Raw genomic sequence first — 18,092 nt, 5'->3', positions numbered from 1 at the left:
CAGTGGGATTATGGACCAGTGGAGTTATGGACCAGTGGGGTTATGGGCCAGTGGGGTTATGGGCCAGTGGGGTTATAGGCCAGTGGGGTTATGGGCCAGTGAGGTAGGGCCTGTGGGGTTAGGGCCAATGGGGTAGGGCCAGTGCGGTTAGGGCCAGTGAGTTAGGGCCTGTGGGGTTAGGGCCAGTGAGGTAGGGCCTGTGGGGTAGGGCCAGTGAGGTAGGGCCTGTGGGCTTTGGACCAGTGAGGTATGGCCTGTAGGGTTAGGGCCAGTGAGGTATGGTCTGTAGGGTTAGGGCCAGTGAGGTATGGCCTGTAGGGTTAAGGCCAGTGGGGTTATGGAGCAGTGGGGTTATGGGCCAGTGGGGTTATGGACCAGTGGTGTTATGGACCAGTGGGGTTAGGGCCAGTGAGGTAGGGCCTGTAGGGTTAGGGCCAGTGAGGTAGGGCCTGTGGGATTAGGACCAGTGAGGTAGGGCCTGTGTGGTTAGGGCCAATGGGGTAGGGCCAGTGAGGTAGGGCCTGTGGGGTTAGGGCCTGTGGGGTTAGGTCCTGTGGGATTAGGGCCAATGGGGTTAGGGCCAGTGCGGTTAGGGCCAGTGGGGTTATGAACCAGTGGGGTTATGGGCCAGTGGGGTTATGGGCCAGTGAGGTTATGGACCAGTAGGATTGGGCCAGTGGGGTTAGGGCCAGTGGGGTTATGGACCAGTGGGGTTATGGACCAGTGGGGTTATGGACCAGTGGGGTTATGGACCTGTAGGGTTAGGGCCTGTGAGGTAGGGCCTGTGGGGTCAGGGCCTGTGGGGTTAGGGCCTGTGGGGTTAGGGCCAATGGGGTAGGGCCAGTGAGGTATGGCCTGTGGGGTTAAGGCCTGTGGGGTTAGGTCCTGTGGGGTTAGGGCCAATGGGGTAGGGCCAGTGAGGTAGGGCCTGTGAGGTTAGGGCCAGTGAGGTATGGCCTGTGGGGGTAGTGCCAGTGAGGTAGGGCCTGTGGGGTTAGGATCAGTGAGGTAGGGCCTGTGGGGTTTGGGCCAGTGAGGTATGGCCTGTGGGGTTAGGGCCAGTGAGGTATGGCCTGTGGGGTTAGGGCCAGTGAGGTATGGCCTGTAGGGTTAGGGCCAGTGGGGTTAGGGCCAATGGGGTAGGGCCTGTGGGGTTAGGTCCTGTGGGGTTAGGGCCAATGGGGTAGGGCCAGTGAGGTATGGCCTTTCGGGTTAGGGCCAGTGAGGTATGGCCTGTAGGGTTAGGGCCAGTGAGGTATGGCCTGTGGGGTTAGGGCCAGTGAGGTAGGGCCTGTGGGGTTAGTCCCAGTGAGGTAGGGCCAGTGGGGTTATGGACCAGTGGGGTTATGGACCAGTGGTGTTATGGACCAGTGGGGTTAGGGCCAGTGGAGTTATGGACCAGTGGGGTTATGGGCCAGTGGGGTTATGGGCCAGTGGGGTTATGGACCAGTGGGGTTGGGCCAGTGGGGTTAGGGCCAGTGGGGTTATGGACCAGTGGGGTTATGGGCCAGTGGGGTTATGGGCCAGTGGGGTTATGGACCAGTGGGATTGGGCCAGTGGGGTTATGGACCAGTGGGGTTATGGGCCAGTGGGGTTATGGACCAGTGGGATTGGGCCAGTGGGGTTAGGGCCAGTTGGGTTATGGACCAGTGGGGTTATGGACCAGTGGGGTTATGGACCAGTGGGGTTAGGGCCAGTGGGGTTATGGACCAGTGGGGTTCTGGACCAGTGGGGTTCTGGACCAGTGGGGTTAGGGGCCAGTGGGGTTATGGACCAGTGGGGTTATGGACCAGTGGGATTATGGACCAGTGGGGTTATGGGCCAGTGGGGTTATGGGCCAGTGGGGTAGGGCCTGTGGGGTAGGGCCAGTGAGGTAGGGCCTGTGGGGTTATGGGCCAGTGAGGTTATGGACCAGTAGGGTTATGGGCCTGTGGGCTTTGGACCAGTGAGGTATGGCCTGTAGGGTTAGGGCCAGTGAGGTAGGGCCTGTGGGGTTAGGCCCAGTGAGGTAGGGCCTGTGGGGTTATGGACCAGTGGGGTTAGGGCCAGTGGGGTTATGGACCAGTGGGGTTAGGGACCAGTGGGGTTATGGGCCAGTGGGATAATGGGCCAGTGAGGTTATGGGCCAGTGGGGTTATGGGCCAGTGGGGTTATGGACCAGTGGGGTTATGGGCCAGTGGGGTTATGGGCCAGTGGGGTTATGGGCCAGTGGCGTTAGGGCCAGTGAGGTAGGGCCAGTGAGTTAGGGCCTGTGGGGTAGGGCCAGTGAGGTAGGGCCTGTGGGCTTTGGACCAGTGAGGTATGGCCTGTAGGGTTAGGGCCAGTGAGGTATGGTCTGTAGGGTTAGGGCCAGTGAGGTATGGCCTGTAGGGTTAAGGCCAGTGGGGTTATGGGGCAGTGGGGTTATGGGCCAGTGGGGTTATGGACCAGTGGTGTTATGGACCAGTGGGGTTATGGACCAGTAGGGTTAGGGCCAGTGAGGTATGGCCTGTAGGGTTAAGGCCAGTGGGGTTATGGGGCAGTGGGGTTATGGGCCAGTGGGGTTATGGACCAGTGGTGTTATGGACCAGTGGGGTTATGGACCAGTGGGGTTAGGGCCAGTGAGGTAGGGCCTGTAGGGTTAGGGCCAGTGAGGTAGGGCCTGTGGGATTAGGACCAGTGAGGTAGGGCATGTGAGGTAGGGCCTGTGTGGTTAGGGCCAATGGGGTAGGGCCAGTGAGGTAGGGCCAGTGAGGTATGGCCTGTGGGGGTTAGGGCCTGTGGGGTTAGGGCCAATGGGGTAGGGCCAGTGAGGTAGGGCCTGTGAGGTTAGGGCCAGTGAGGTATGGCCTGTGGGGGTAGTGCCAGTGAGGTAGGGCCTGTGGGGTTAGGATCAGTGAGGTAGGGCCTGTGGGGTTTGGGCCAGTGAGGTATGGCCTGTGGGGTTAGGGCCAGTGAGGTATGGCCTGTGGGGTTAGGGCCAGTGAGGTATGGCCTGTAGGGTTAGGGCCAGTGGGGTTAGGGCCAATGGGGTAGGGCCTGTGGGGTTAGGTCCTGTGGGGTTAGGGCCAATGGGGTAGGGCCAGTGAGGTATGGCCTTTCGGGTTAGGGCCAGTGAGGTATGGCCTGTAGGGTTAGGGCCAGTGAGGTATGGCCTGTGGGGTTAGGGCCAGTGAGGTAGGGCCTGTGGGGTTAGTCCCAGTGAGGTAGGGCCAGTGGGGTTATGGACCAGTGGGGTTATGGACCAGTGGTGTTATGGACCAGTGGGGTTAGGGCCAGTGGAGTTATGGACCAGTGGGGTTATGGGCCAGTGGGGTTATGGGCCAGTGGGGTTATGGACCAGTGGGATTGGGCCAGTGGGGTTAGGGCCAGTGGGGTTATGGACCAGTGGGGTTATGGGCCAGTGGGGTTATGGGCCAGTGGGGTTATGGACCAGTGGGATTGGGCCAGTGGGGTTATGGACCAGTGGGGTTATGGGCCAGTGGGGTTATGGACCAGTGGGATTGGGCCAGTGGGGTTAGGGCCAGTTGGGTTATGGACCAGTGGGGTTATGGACCAGTGGGGTTATGGACCAGTGGGGTTAGGGCCAGTGGGGTTCTGGACCAGTGGGGTTCTGGACCAGTGGGGTTCTGGACCAGTGGGGTTCTGGACCAGTGGGGTTAGGGGCCAGTGGGGTTATGGACCAGTGGGGTTATGGACCAGTGGGATTATGGACCAGTGGGGTTATGGGCCAGTGGGGTAGGGCCTGTGGGGTAGGGCCAGTGAGGTAGGGCCTGTGGGGTTATGGGCCAGTGAGGTTATGGACCAGTAGGGTTATGGGCCTGTGGGCTTTGGACCAGTGAGGTATGGCCTGTAGGGTTAGGGCCAGTGAGGTAGGGCCTGTGGGGTTAGGCCCAGTGAGGTAGGGCCTGTGGGGTTAGGCCCAGTGAGGTAGGGCCTGTGGGGTTATGGACCAGTGGGGTTAGGGCCAGTGGGGTTATGGACCAGTGGGGTTAGGGACCAGTGGGGTTATGGGCCAGTGGGATAATGGGCCAGTGAGGTTATGGGCCAGTGGGGTTATGGGCCAGTGGGGTTATGGACCAGTGGGGTTATGGGCCAGTGGGGTTATGGGCCAGTGGGGTTATGGGCCAGTGGCGTTAGGGCCAGTGAGGTAGGGCCAGTGAGTTAGGGCCTGTGGGGTAGGGCCAGTGAGGTAGGGCCTGTGGGCTTTGGACCAGTGAGGTATGGCCTGTAGGGTTAGGGCCAGTGAGGTAGGGCCTGTGGGGTTAGGGCCAGTGAGGTATGGTCTGTAGGGTTAGGGCCAGTGAGGTATGGTCTGTAGGGTTAGGGCCAGTGAGGTATGGCCTGTAGGGTTAAGGCCAGTGGGGTTATGGAGCAGTGGGGTTATGGGCCAGTGGGGTTATGGACCAGTGGTGTTATGGACCAGTGGGGTTATGGACCAGTGGGGTTAGGGCCAGTGAGGTAGGGCCTGTAGGGTTAGGGCCAGTGAGGTAGGGCCTGTGGGATTAGGACCAGTGAGGTAGGGCCTGTGAGGTAGGGCCTGTGTGGTTAGGGCCAATGGGGTAGGGCCAGTGAGGTAGGGCCAGTGAGGTATGGCCTGTGGGGGTTAGGGCCTGTGGGGTTAGGGCCAATGGGGTAGGGCCTGTGGGGTTAGGTCCTGTGGGATTAGGGCCAATGGGGTAGGGCCAGTGAGGTAGGGCCTGTGGGGTTAGGGCCAGTGAGGTTATGGGCCAGTGGGGTTAGGGCCTGTGGGGTTAGGGCCAGTGAGGTAGGGCCTGTGGGGTTAGGGCCAATGGGGTAGGGCCAGTGCGGTTAGGGCCAGTGAGTTAGGGCCTGTGGGGTTAGGGCCAGTGAGGTAGGGCCTGTGGGGTAGGGCCAGTGAGGTAGGGCCTTTGGGCTTAGGGCCAGTGAGGTATGGCCTGTAGGGTTAGGGCCAGTGAGGTAGGCCTGTGGGGTTAGGGCCAGTGAGGTATGGTCTGTAGGGTTAGGGCCAGTGAGGTAGGGCCAGTGGGATTAGGGCCTGTGGGGTTAGGGCCTGTGGGGTTAGGGCCAATGGGGTAGGCCTGTGGGGTTAGGGCCAGTGAGGTATGGTCTGTAGGGTTAGGGCCAGTGAGGTAGGGCCAGTGGGATTAGGGCCTGTGGGGTTAGGGCCTGTGGGGTTAGGGCCAATGGGGTAGGGCCTGTGGGGTTAGGGCCTGTGGGGTTAGGGCCAATGGGGTAGGGCCAGTGAGGTAGGGCCTGTGGGGTTAGGGCCAGTGAGGTAGGGCCTGTGGGGTTAGGGCCAGTGAGGTATGGCCTGTGGGGTTAGGGCCAGTGAGGTAGGGCCTGTAGGGTTAGGGCCAGTGAGGTATGGCCTGTGGGGTTAGGGCCTGTGGGGTTAGGGCCAGTGAGGTATGGCCTGTAGGGTTAGGGCCAGTGAGGTATGGCCTGTAGGGTTATGGCCAGTGAGGTAGGGCCTGTGGGGTTAGGGCCTGTGGGGTTAGGGCCTGTGGGGTTAGGGCCAGTGGTGTTATGGGCCAGTGGGGTTATAGGCCATTTGGGTTATGGACCAGTGGTGTTATGGGCCAGTGGTGTTATGGACCAGTGGTGTTATGGACCAGTGGGGTTATAGGCCATTTGGGTTATGGACCAGTGGGGTTATGGCCAGTGGTGTTATGGGCCAGTGGTGTTATGGGCCAGTGGTGTTATGGGCCAGTGGTGTTATGGACCAGTGGGGTTATAGGCCATTTGGGTTATGGACCAGTGGGGTTATGGCCAGTGCGGTTATGGACCAGTGGGGTTAGGGCCAGTGGAGTTATGGGCCAGTGGGGTTAGGGCCAGTGGTGTAGGGCCTGTGGGGTTAGGGCCTGTGGGGTTAGGGCCTGTGGGGTTAGGGCCTGTGGGGTTAGGGCCAATGGGGTAGGGCCTGTGGGGTTAGGTCCTGTGGGGTTAGGGCCAATGGGGTAGGGCCAGTGAGGTAGGGCCTGTGGGGTTAAGGCCAGTGGAGTTATGGGCCAGTGCGGTTATGGACCAGTGGGGTTAGGGCCAGTGGAGTTATGGGCCTGTGGGGTTAGGGCCAGTGAGGTAGGGCCTGTAGGGTTAGGGCCAGTGAGGTATGGCCTGTGGGGTTAGGGCCAGTGAGGTTTGGCCTGTGGGGTTAGGGCCAGTGAGGTAGGGCCTGTGGGGTTAGGGCCAGTGAGGTAGGGCCTGTGGGGTTAGGGCCAGTGAGGTAGGGCCTGTGGGGTTAGGGCCAGTGAGGTATGGCCTGTAGGGTTAGGGCCAGTGAGGTAGGCCTGTGGGGTTAGGGCCAGTGAGGTTATGGGCCAGTGGGGTTATGGCCTGTGGGGTTAGGGCCAGTGAGGTATGGCCTGTAGGGTTAGGGCCAGTGAGGTATGGCCTGTAGGGTTAGGGCCAGTGATGTAGGGCCTGTGGGGTTAGGGCCAGTGAGGTAGGGCCTGTGGGGTTAGGGCCAGTGAGGTAGGGCCTGTGGGGTTAGGGCCAGTGAGGTATGGCCTGTAGGGTTAGGTCCAGTGAAGTAGGGCCTGTGGGGTTAGGCCCAGTGAGGTAGGGCCTGTAGGGTTAGGGCCAGTGAGGTAGGGCCAGTGAGGTAGGGCCAGTGAGGTATGGCCAGTGGGGTTATGGACCAGTGGGGTTATGGACCAGTGGGGTTAGGGCCAGTGAGGTTATGGACCAGTGGGGTTATGGACCAGTGGGGTTAGGGCCAGTGGGGTTATGGACCAGTGGGGTTATGGACCAGTGGGGTTATGGACCAGTGGGGTTATGGACCAGTGGGGTTAGGGCCAGTGGGGTTATGGACCAGTGGGGTTATGGACCAGTGGTGTATGGCCTGTGGGGTTAGGGCCTGTGGGGTTAGGGCCTGTGGAGTTAGGGCCAATGGGGTAGGGCCTGTGGGGTTAGGTCCTGTGGGGTTAGGGCCAATGGTGTAGGGCCAGTGAGGTAGGGCCTGTGGGGTTAAGGCCAGTGAGGTTATGGGCCAGTGGGGTTATGGACCAGTGGGGTTATGGACCAGTGGGGTTAGGGCCAGTGGAGTTATGGGCCTGTGGGGTTAGGGCCAGTGAGGTAGGGCCTGTAGGGTTAGGGCCAGTGAGGTATGGCCTGTGGGGTTAGGGCCAGTGAGGTTTGGCCTGTGGGGTTAGGGCCAGTGAGGTATGGCCTGTAGGGTTAGGGCCAGTGAGGTATGGCCTGTAGGGTTAGGGCCAGTGAGGTAGGGCCTGTGGGGTTAGGGCCAGTGAGGTAGGGCCTGTGGGGTTAGGGCCAGTGAGGTAGGGCCTGTGGGGTTAGGGCCAGTGAGGTATGGCCTGTAGGGTTAGGGCCAGTGAGGTACGCCTGTGGGGTTAGGCCCAGTGAGGTAGGGCCTGTAGGGTTAGGGCCAGTGAGGTAGGGCCAGTGAGGTAGGGCCAGTGAGGTAGGGCCAGTGAGGTAGGGCCAGTGGTGTTATGGACCAGTGGGGTTATGGACCAGTGGGGTTATGGGCCAGTGGGGTTATGGGCCAGTGGGGTTATGGGCCAGTGGGGTTATGGGCCAGTGGGGTAGGGCCTGTGGGGTTAGGGCCTGTGGGGTTAGGGCCAATGGGGTAGGGCCTGTGGGGTTAGGTCCTTTGGGGTTACGGCCAATGGGATAGGAACAGTGAGGTAGGGCCTGTGGGGTTAGGGCCAGTGAGGTATGGCCAATGGGGTAGGGCCAGTGCGGTTAGGGCCAGTGAGTTAGGGCCTGTGGGGTTAGGGCCAGTGAGGTAGGGCCTGTGGGGTAGGGCCAGTGAGGTAGGGCCTGTGGGGTTAGGGCCAGTGAGGTATGGCCTGTAGGGTTAGGGCCAGTGAGGTAGGGCCTGTGGGGTTAGGGCCAGTGAGGTATGATCTGTAGGGTTAGGGCCAGTGAGGTAGGGCCTGTGGGGTTAGGGTCAGTGAGGTAGGGCCTGTGGGGTTAGGGCCAGTGAGGTAGGGCCTGTGGGGTTAGGACCAGTGAGGTAGGGCCAGTGAGGTAGGGCCTGTGGGGTTAGGGCCTATGGGGTTAGGGCCTGTGGGGTTAGGGCCAATGGGGTAGGGCCTGTGGGGTTAGGGCCTGTGGGGTTAGGGCCAATGGGGTAGGGCCAGTGAGGTAGGGCCTGTGGGGTTAGGGCCAGTGAGGTAGCGCCTGTAGGGTTAGGGCCAGTGAGGTATGGCCTGTGGGGTAGGGCCTGTGAGGTATGGCCTGTAGGGTTAGGGCCAGTGAGGTATGGCCTGTAGGGTTAGGGCCAGTGAGGTATGGCCTGTAGGGTTAGGGCCAGTGAGGTAGGGCCTGTGGGGTTAGGGCCAGTGAGGTAGGGCCTGTGGGGTTAGGCCCAGTGAGGTAGGGCCTGTGGGGTTATGGACCAGTGGGGTTATGGGCCAGTTGGGTTATGGACCAGTGGGGTTATGGGCCAGTGGGGTTATGCACCAGTGGGGTTAGGGCCAGTGAGGTAGGGCCTGTAGGGTTAGGGCCAGTGAGGTAGGGCCTGTGGGATTAGGACCAGTGAGGGAGGGCCTGTGAGGTAGGGCCTGTGTGGTTAGGGCCAATGGGGTAGGGCCAGTGAGGTATGTTCTGTGGGGTTAGGGCCTGTGGGGTTAGGGCCAATGGGGTAGGGCCTGTGGGGTTAGGGCCTGTGGGGTTAGGGCCAGTGAGGTAGGGCCTGTGGCGTTAGGGCCAGTGAGGTAGGGCCTGTGGGGTTAGGGCCAGTGAGGTATGGCCTGTAGGGTTAGGGCCAGTGAGGTATGGCCTGTGAGGTTAGGGCCAGTGAGGTATGGCCTGTGGGGTTAGGGCCAGTGAGGTATGGCTTGTGCGGTTAGGGTCAGTGAGGTATGGCCTGTAGGGTTAGGGCCAGTGAGGTATGGCCTGTGGGGTTAGGGCCAGTGAGGTATGGCTTGTGCGGTTAGGGTCAGTGAGGTATGGCCTGTAGGGTTAGGGCCAGTGAGGTATGGCCTGTAGGGTTAGGGCCAGTGAGGTAGGGCCTGTGGGTTTAGGGCCAGTGGGGTTATGGACCAGTGGGATTGGGCCAGTGGGGTTATGGGCCAGTGGGGTTATGGACCAGTGGGGTTATGGACCAGTGGGGTTATGGACCAGTGGGGTTAGGGCCAGTGGGGTTAGGGCCAGTGGGGTTAGGGCCAGTGGGGTTATGGACCAGTGGGGTTAGGGCCAGTGGATTTATGGACCAGTGGGGTTATGGACCAGTGGGGTTATGGACCAGTGGGGTTATGGACCAGTGGGGTTATGGACCAGTGGGGTTATAGGCCATTTGGGTTATGGGCCAGTGGGGTTAGGGCCAGTGGGGTTAGGGCCAGTGAGGTAGGGCCTGTAGGGTTAGGGTCAGTGAGGGAGGGCCTGTGAGGTAGGGCCTGTGTGGTTAGGGCCAATGGGGTAGGGCCAGTGAGGTAGGGCCAGTGAGGTATGTTCTGTGGGGTTAGGGCCTGTGGGGTTAGGGCCAATGGGGTAGGGCCTGTGGGGTTAGGTCCTGTGGGGTTAGGGCCAATGGGGTAGAGCCAGTGAGGTAGGGCCTGTGGGGTTAGGGCCAGTGAGGTAGGGCCTGTGGGGTTAGGGCCAGTGAGGTATGGCCTGTGGGGTTAGGGCCAGTGAGGTAGGGCCAGTGAGGTAGGGCCTGTGGTGTTAGGGCCTGTGGGGTTAGGGCCTGTTTGGTTAGGGCCAATGGGGTAGGGCCTGTGGGGTTAGGGCCTGTGTGGTTAGGGCCAATGGGGTAGGGCCATTGAGGTAGGGCCTGTGGGGTTAGGGCCAGTGAGGTAGGGCCTGTGGGGTTAGGGCCAGTGAGGTAGGGCCTGTGGGGTTAGGGCCAGTGAGGTATGGCCTGTGGGGTTAGGGCCAGTGAGGTATGGCCTGTGGGGTTAGGGCCAGCGAGGTATGGCTTGTGGGGTTAGGGCCAGTGAGGTATGGCCTGTAGGGTTAGGGCCAGTGGGGTTATGGACCATTGGGGTTAGGGACCAATAGGGTTATGGACCAGTGGGGTTATGGACCAGTGGGGTTATGGACCAGTGGGGTTATGGGCCAGTGGGGTTATGGACCAGTGGGGTTATGGACCAGTGGGGTTATGGGCCAGTGGTGTTATGGACCAGTGGGGTTATGGACCAGTGGGGTTATGGGCCAGTGGGGTTATGGACCAGTGCGGTTATGGACGGTTATGGGCAGTGGGGTTAGGGCCAGTGGGTTTATGGGCCAGTGCGGTTATGGACCAGTGGGGTTATGAACCAGTGCGGTTAGGGCCAGTGGGTTTATGGGCCAGTGGGGTTATGGACCAGTGGGGTTATGGACCAGTGGGGTTATGGACCAGTGGGGTTAGGGCCAGTGGGGTTAGGGCCAGTAGGTGTGTGGAGTACTGCTCCTAGAAGGCTCAGTGACCACGCCCTGGTCTGTGTGAATGTTTTCTACCTTTTTAAGAGGATATTGATGAGGGCTATATGCTACTGCGCTCTCTGTTAAATCATTCTGACCCTAGCTTTGCATCTCAGGGGTAGGATCATGTTACAGGGATAGTTATCTAATAGTTGGTTGCACCAGATGTTTTATGTAATACCCTCTCTACCCATGAGAGAGAAATGAACATCCCTCCCCAAAAAAGAAAGTACAAAACAGGCTGTGTTTTTAGTTAGTTGGTTTGTTGTGATTGGCTGTGGCGGGGGTGGCTGGGGTAGGGGTGCGGTCTGAGACGCTCTCTTCTTGGGTTTACTCTTATTGGTGGTGGTTGCTAGGACGGCAAGCTGCCCTCCAGAGCCATCAGCCTGGTGAGTGATTCAATATATCCCAAATGGGCACCCTATCCCCTACATAGTGCCCTGCGTTTGACCAGGGCTCACAGGAATCTCGTCAAGAGTAGGGCACTATATAGGGAATAGGGTTCTATTTGAGACGCAACCAGTGTGTCCCGAGGGAGCAATGATCTTCAGTGTATATATATACAGTGCAGTACAGGACACTCCGTACACACAGGGAGAGGGAGGGAGCAGGGAGCTGCGGTTCTGGTCGGGTTCAGACTGACACTGACTCGCCGTTGTCGATGTACGCTTGCCTCCTGATGGGAATGAGTCAGCATGGCAGATTTAAACATAGACATGAATACAGAACCATGGAGCTCAATGGATTGGATTGGCACCATTGGGTGTTGTACAAGATAGGGCCAGAAGGCAATACAACTAATCTGGTTCATGAAGAGGCAGGCATAAGGCTTGCTGCTGACATTTCTGTGACTGACTGTTCTAAAGGGGTCAAGGGTGAAACCTCTGCCTAAATTCCGGCTGTTGTTTTGTAACTCTCTACAGACCATTCCTGGGGAGTATGTAGAGTTGTCTTAGAACATTTAACAGCATGATAAATAACTCTCTGTTTGTCCCTGTTTTACCCCTGTGCTGTTTTCCATTAGCATATTTCTCAACCAGGCTAACTCCTGGACTGAATAGCTTTGCTGGGGGTTCTTCGAGTGAAGTGCTCTCTCACTTTCTTGTTTTCTTGGAAGCGCTGTATTGGTTGTCAGGGCAACTGGTTAGCGCTGCTGAAAGCCCGTTGGACAATTCTGTTTTGTTTTCGGATGGGGAGAGGGCACAATGGGAACAACAGGGTGAAGGTAGAATCTTTCGACCTTCACTCTGCTTTTTCGACGGTAAACCAATTTAACAACTTTGTAATTAAACATGATCATTTTCTCACGCTCAGGATATTGCTAAATCATGATGCCGTCATCCACACAATAGGCCACAGTTATAGTACAATAACAAACACAAACCACATGCTCATACTTTTAGATTTTCAGAAAAAGGCATGAGAAACGAAAGTGACAATGCCCGAAGATTAGGACATTTCTAATCAAGCATATTTTCTCTTTTCTATCTCTCAGGTGCGTAACAAATGCCTTGGCGAGTCAGAATGCCTGGAGAAAACGAAACAACAGGTATTTCCGGTAAGGAACCGGTAGAATGTCAAACTGATGTCACCCATTGGTTCACACAATGAATCCTCATACTTACATGATGACGTAGTTAACCATGGATTTAATCAATAATCCATTGATCATCATGGCACGCCATTTAGCACTTCACATATTTGTAAAACAATCAATCAAAGATACCTAAAGTACCGATAAATCCGTAAAGTACCGAGTAATCCGATAAACATTTGACCTCCTTTTAGAAGGTGACATATTGCTTTAATGTAATTTCAACAGGGACCTCGGGGGAAGGAATGTAATTGGTTATAGAGATATCGCTTCAAATGAGGTGCAGGTCTTGGGTGCTCTGAGTTTAACGTTACAGACGACACAGGCTTTGATTCTCCTTCCTCACAATGACATTTACTGGCCTGGACCTGACACTCTACAGTTTCTCTCTCTCTGTTTCTCTCTCTCTGTTTCTCTCTCTCTGTTTCTCTCGCTCCCTCTCGCCTGCTCTACTGACATACCAGGCCTAGCTCATGAAAAGGTCCTGGCTCTGTGGCTAACATGGAGGTTTTATATCTGTTCTGTTGTGTTCTATGACGGGCTGGAAATATGCCCTCCAGGTGGGCCCCATGTGCTCCTGCCTATCTACACAACACTCAGCGAATCTGTTTTCTCACTCTCACACCCTCTCTGTATTTCTCTCTTTCTCTTGGAGTGTCAAGACAGGTGCCAAACGCTGACAACATCCTTCTATATGGGGTAAATTCTATTTTACTCTTTGAAGGTGTGTGCAGAGTGCTCAGGGGAAGAGAGATGAACAAGGGAGGAGTAGTGAAAGGAGGAGTGCTCAGGGGAAGAGAGATGAACAAGGGAGGAGGAGTGAAAGGAGGAGTGCTCAGGGGAAGAGAGATGAACAAGGGAGGAGTAGTGAAAGGAGGAGTGCTCAGGGGAAGAGAGATGAACAAGGGAGGAGGAGTGAAAGGAGGAGTGCTCAGAGGAAGAGAGATGAACAAGGGAGGAGTAGTGAAAGGAGGAGTGCTCAGGGGAAGAGAGATGAACAAGGGAGGAGGAGTGAAAGGAGGAGTGCTCAGGGGAAGAGAGATGAACAAGGGAGGAGGAGTGAAAGGAGGAGTGCTCAGGGGAAGAGAGATGAACAAGGGAGGAGTAGTGAAAGGAGGAGTGCTCAGGGGAGCCTGGTGGCGGATCACTTTTTTTTATTCCTCCTTTCACCAGAGCTAAAGTGAAGAAAGACACAGAGAGACAGAGAGAAAGAGAGAGAGAGGTAGAGAGAGAGAGAGAAAGGAAGGGGATGAAAGAGTGCAGTGCTGACAGGTCTCTAGACACGTCTGTTCTCTCCTGCTTCTTCCCTAATCCCTTCTTTCATCTCCACCTCCTCGGTGACAAACACTCTGCCATGGTAATGGCAGGAAAACAGGACAGCCGTGAAGTCAATTCGGCCCCGGTGTGTAACGTGTGTGTGTGTGTGTGCGTGCATGTCTGCGTTTGTGTTTGTGTATGTATGTGTGTTTCATGGTGGAAGACGAGGAGTTTGGGAGTCTAGCTCTTTGCCTCTCCTGTCTTGCTCAAAGGAGTAACTGAGTATTTAAAGAGCTACGGTGATGCCACCTTACTCATCCTTAACAAACTACCGTACATCAAGTACTGTACGATACACCAGGGACTATTACGTTTCTGTTGGCGGTGAGGTGGCATTAGATTAACTGTGGGATTTTATGCATACGTTTAGTGGAACATCCAAACCCACAAATGGTAACGACTTGAAATGGCAAATTAATGGTAATGACTTGAAATGGAAAATGAAGGGTAATGACTTGAAATGTCGGAAGGACATCAGACGTGAGTGTTTTTGTCGCTTTGCTCACTTCCTCCCTCTCTCTTCTTGATGCAGGACGTGATATGAAGAAATGGTGTGAGGACAGGACCCCCAAGCCTCTCCCTCCACTGAAAGCTGAGTGGGACAGAGAGGGTGTGAAGAAAGATGCCCCCCTCTACCCCTTAGTCCTGAAGAGAGACGAATTAACCAGTTGAAAGAGAGTGACTCACGCTCTCCTCTCTGCTCATCCATCCCATCTGGTTTGTATTTCTTTGGATGTTTCTCCGCCTCCAGCCTCTGGGTAGTACCAGCGCCAAGGCCCAGATGGCTGCCGACCCAGCCCCACCGCGGAGAGCGTACACTGGGTTGGAAAACGCCTGGGCTTGCCTCTTGGCTGGGGTATGGATGGTGGGGTATGGTTGGGAAGGGAAGGGAAGGGTGGACTTGGCTGGTGATGGGACTTGGATGGACCGCACTCCGGCTCTGACGCAACATCCATCGATCATCCATCGCATTGGTTGGTAGTTGATACCCTCAGCGCTGAGGGCGAGAGCCCAGTCGTGTTGAGGGGTGTTGCGGCGTGGACAGTCAGAGAGTACGCCACAGACTGGCCAGACGTCCCCTAGATCAGTAACTGAGACTGGCATCTCATGGAACTGGCGCGGGCATCAGTACCAGACTGGTAAACTGGCATGAGAAACTATTTTAGACTCTAAATACCATGTCTAAATGTAATGGTTTTCAGCTCTAGAAGTCAGCATGGAGAACCTGATTGGTGCTGTATTGTAGTCTGTTTTCAACAGACAAGAGCCATATGATATCAGGAGCACGTGAAGCACGATATCAGGACGACCAACTTTTAATGACACACGTGTGTTGTTTTGAAGCTCAAAGGGAGTACACACCTGTGAAGGAAGTAGGGCTTATGTTTGTTTACGTCCGTATGCTTTGGAGAAAGGTGAAGTGGTCACATCCTATGGCACATGATCCTTTCTTTAAGGGAGAGAAGAGAGCGAGAGGGAGGGAGAAAGTCAAGGAGGGGTGCCTGAGGGGCAGTCCTTTGTTTCGTTTTGTTTATTCCTCCACGTGTCTAAATAAAAAAGGCCTAGATGGAACCCTAGTGCCTTGGAGTTCTTTGTTCCCACCGACAACAACTTTGTGACACTTCCCATGCAGTGTGTGTTTCTAAGGGGGGTGGGGGGTCTTTGTGGGGGAATCAAGACTTGGGAGCGGGGATTAGAAAGCACTGGGGGCTGAGCAAGGGGGGTTAAGCTTAGTTTGATGGCATTTTTATTGTGGAGTTTGATTAGCATGCCCAACACTACACAGCGGGTTTTCTCACACGCCAGTCATGGGGAGAAAAATGACTTCTCTCTATAGCACTCATATCACTCCCGCTCCATAGCTCTGAATGGAATGGCCCAACAAAAGGTGACATAATTTGTACCCAGGATCATATTGCCCGATCAGGGGCCTCCTTGATGACATCATGACCCAGTCGCTTTCAACCCTTCCCTGGGATGCTGGGTTGGCATGGAAGCGAGTACTTCACTTGAATTAGTCATAGTTTGATGGCCTGTAAAGTTTGATATGGCTGTGTTTGCGATAAACACGTTTGAGGGTGAGTGACAGGTAAGATGCAATATTTGGGTATGGCAGGTGTACATTACACATACAGTATCAGTCAAAGGTTTGAGCACACCTACTCATTCAAGGGTTTTTCTTTATTTTTACTATTTTCTACATTGTAAAATAGTAGTGAAGACTTCAAAACTATAAAATAACACATGGAATTATGTAGTAACCAAAAAAGTGTTAAAAAATTCAAAATATATTGAATATTTTTGATTCTTCAAAGTAGCCACCCTTTGCCTTGATGACAGCTTTGCACACTCTTGGCATTCTCTCAACAGGCTTCACTTGGAATGCTTTTCCAACAGTCTTGAAGGAGTTCCCACATATGCTGAGCACTTGTTGGCTGCTTTTCGTTCACTCTGCGGTCCAACTCATCCCAAAAGATCTCAATTGGGTTGAGGTCGGGAGATTGTGGAGGCCAGGTCATCTGATACAGCACTCCATCACTCTCCTTCTTGGTCAAATAGCCCTTACACAGCCTGGAGGTGTGTTGGGTCATTGTCCTGTTGAAAAACAAATGATATTCCCACTAATCGCAAACCAGATTGTATGGTGTATCGCTGCAGAATGCTGTGGTAGCCATGCTGGTAAAGTGTGCCTTGAATTCTAAATAAATCACTGACAGTGTCACCAGCAAAGCCCCCCACACCATCACACCTCCTCCTCCATGCTTCACGGTGGGAACCACACATAAGGAGAACATCCGTTCACCTACTCTGCGTCTCACAAAGACACAGCGGTTGGAACCAAAAATCTAATTTGGACTAATCAGACCAAAGGACAGATTTCCACTGGTCTAATGTCCATTGCGTGTGTTTCTTGGCCCAAGCAAGTCTCTTCTTATTATTGGTGTCTTTTAGTAGTGGTTTCTTTGCAGCAATTCGACCATGAAGGCCTGATTCCTGCAGTGTCCTCTGAACAGTTGATGTTGAGATGTGTTTGTTACTTGAACTCTGTGAAGCATTTATTTGGGCTGCAATCTGAGGTGCAGTTAACTCTAATGAACTTATCCTCTGTAGCAGAGGTAACTCTGGGTCTTCCTTTCCTGTGCCAGTCCTCATGAGAGCCAATTTCATCAAGTGCTTGATGGTTTTTGCAGTTGCACTTGAAGGAACTTTCAAAGTTCTTGAAATGTCCCGCATTGACTGACCTTCATTTCTTAAAGTAATGATGAACATTCGTTTCTCTTTGCTTATTTGAGCTGCTGTCTTTTACCAAATAGGGCTATCTTCTGTATACCACCCTTACCTTGTCACAACACAACTGATTGGTTCAAACGCATTAAGAAGGAACGAAATTCCGCGAATTATCTTTTAACATGGCACACCTGCTAATTGAAATGCATTCCAGGTGATTACCTCATGACGCTGGTTGAGGGAATGCCAATGGTGTGCAAAGCTGTCATCAAGGCAAAGGGTGGCTACTTTGAAGAATCTCGACTATAAAATATATTTTGATTTGTTTAACACTTTTTTGGTTACTACATGATTCCATATGTGTTATTTCATAGTTTTGATGTCTTCACTATTATTCTACAATGTAAAATAAAAATAAAGAAAAAGTCTTGAATGAGTGTGTCCAAACTTTTGACTGGTACTGTATGCATACAAACATACTGTACCTACGAAGATATCATATGTATATGCACACACACACACAAACACACACACACACAGGTGCGCGTGACCCACACATGCACACATAAACACACGCCTTCACGACCGTTTGCTCTTCCCATGGTGCTTTGTGATTCAGAGATATCCTAGCCGCAGCAGGTCTCTCTGAACTCCCAGACCTTCATCAAAGAAGAATGAACAGACTGTGAGGAAGAAAATAAACTAAAAAAAAAGGGCAAGAGAGAGATGCAGAGAGAGAGAGAAAAATATTATTACTCACTGAGTATTATTCTTTTTCCTATTATTATCTATCTGTGACATCATTAATTTGATATGTGTCTTATGCTTGCTTTGGCAATTTATGTGGAAATACTTTCTATGTCAATAAAGCCTTTTTGAATTTGAATTTTGAGTGATGCAGAGAGAGAGAAAGAGGGAGAGGGAGACGGGATTGGAGAGAAGGGGGAGGATTTGCAGTTTTCTTAGTACCGTGTTCCTCAACTGACTATGTCCAATCACATAACAGGAATTAGCAGCCCCAAATCATGTTTTCTCAGAGCCCAGTGGATCTCAGCTGAGTGTCATTTTCAAAGCAGGATGGAGGGATGAAGATACATTGATAGAGAGGGAGAGAGAGGGGGGAAAGGAAATAAGGGGAGAGGTAGATGATGTTAGGGACAAAGACAGAGGGAGAGAGATGGAAGTTAGGGACAATGAGAGAGGTGGATGATGTTAGTGACAAAGAGTGAGGGAGAGATGGATGATATTAGGGACAAAGAGAGATGGATGATGTTAGGGACAGAGAGAGAGGGAGAGAGGTGGATGATGTTAGGGACAGAGAGAGAGGGAGAGAGGTGGATGATGTTAGGGACAAAGAGAGAGGGAGAGAGGTGGATGATGTTAGGGACAGAGAGAGGTGGATGATGTTAGGGACAAAGAGAGAGGGAGAGAGGTGGAGGATGTTAGGGACAAAGAGAGAGGGAGAGAGGTGGATGATGTTAGGGACAAAGAGAGAGGGAGAGAGGTGGATGATGTTAGGGACAAAGAGAGAGGGAGAGAGGTGGATGATGTTAGGGACAGAGAGAGGTGGATGATGTTAGGGACAAAGAGAGAGGGAGATAGGTGGATGATGTTAGGGACA

At 54.3% G+C, this 18,092-nt stretch overlaps 1 long non-coding RNA gene across 1 annotated transcript in view; it reads left to right on the top strand.

Moving 5' to 3' along the window:
- The window catches only part of LOC139570181 (uncharacterized), a 93,452-nt gene extending 78,637 nt beyond the window's left edge, over positions 1-14,815 (top strand). The window contains exons 2-3 of the long non-coding RNA XR_011674022.1: positions 11,828-11,890; positions 13,776-14,815. This is a non-coding gene — a long non-coding RNA (uncharacterized lncRNA). The remainder of the gene's footprint in view (positions 1-11,827; positions 11,891-13,775) is intronic.
- Positions 14,816-18,092: the final 3,277 nt, after the last annotated feature.

This window comes from Salvelinus alpinus, chromosome 3, assembly GCF_045679555.1.
Source record: "Salvelinus alpinus chromosome 3, SLU_Salpinus.1, whole genome shotgun sequence".
In the NCBI taxonomy this organism is placed as follows: Eukaryota; Metazoa; Chordata; class Actinopteri; order Salmoniformes; family Salmonidae; genus Salvelinus; species Salvelinus alpinus.
The sequence above is the reverse complement of the archived record's forward strand: the minus strand, read 5'-3'. Positions and strand labels throughout refer to the sequence as shown.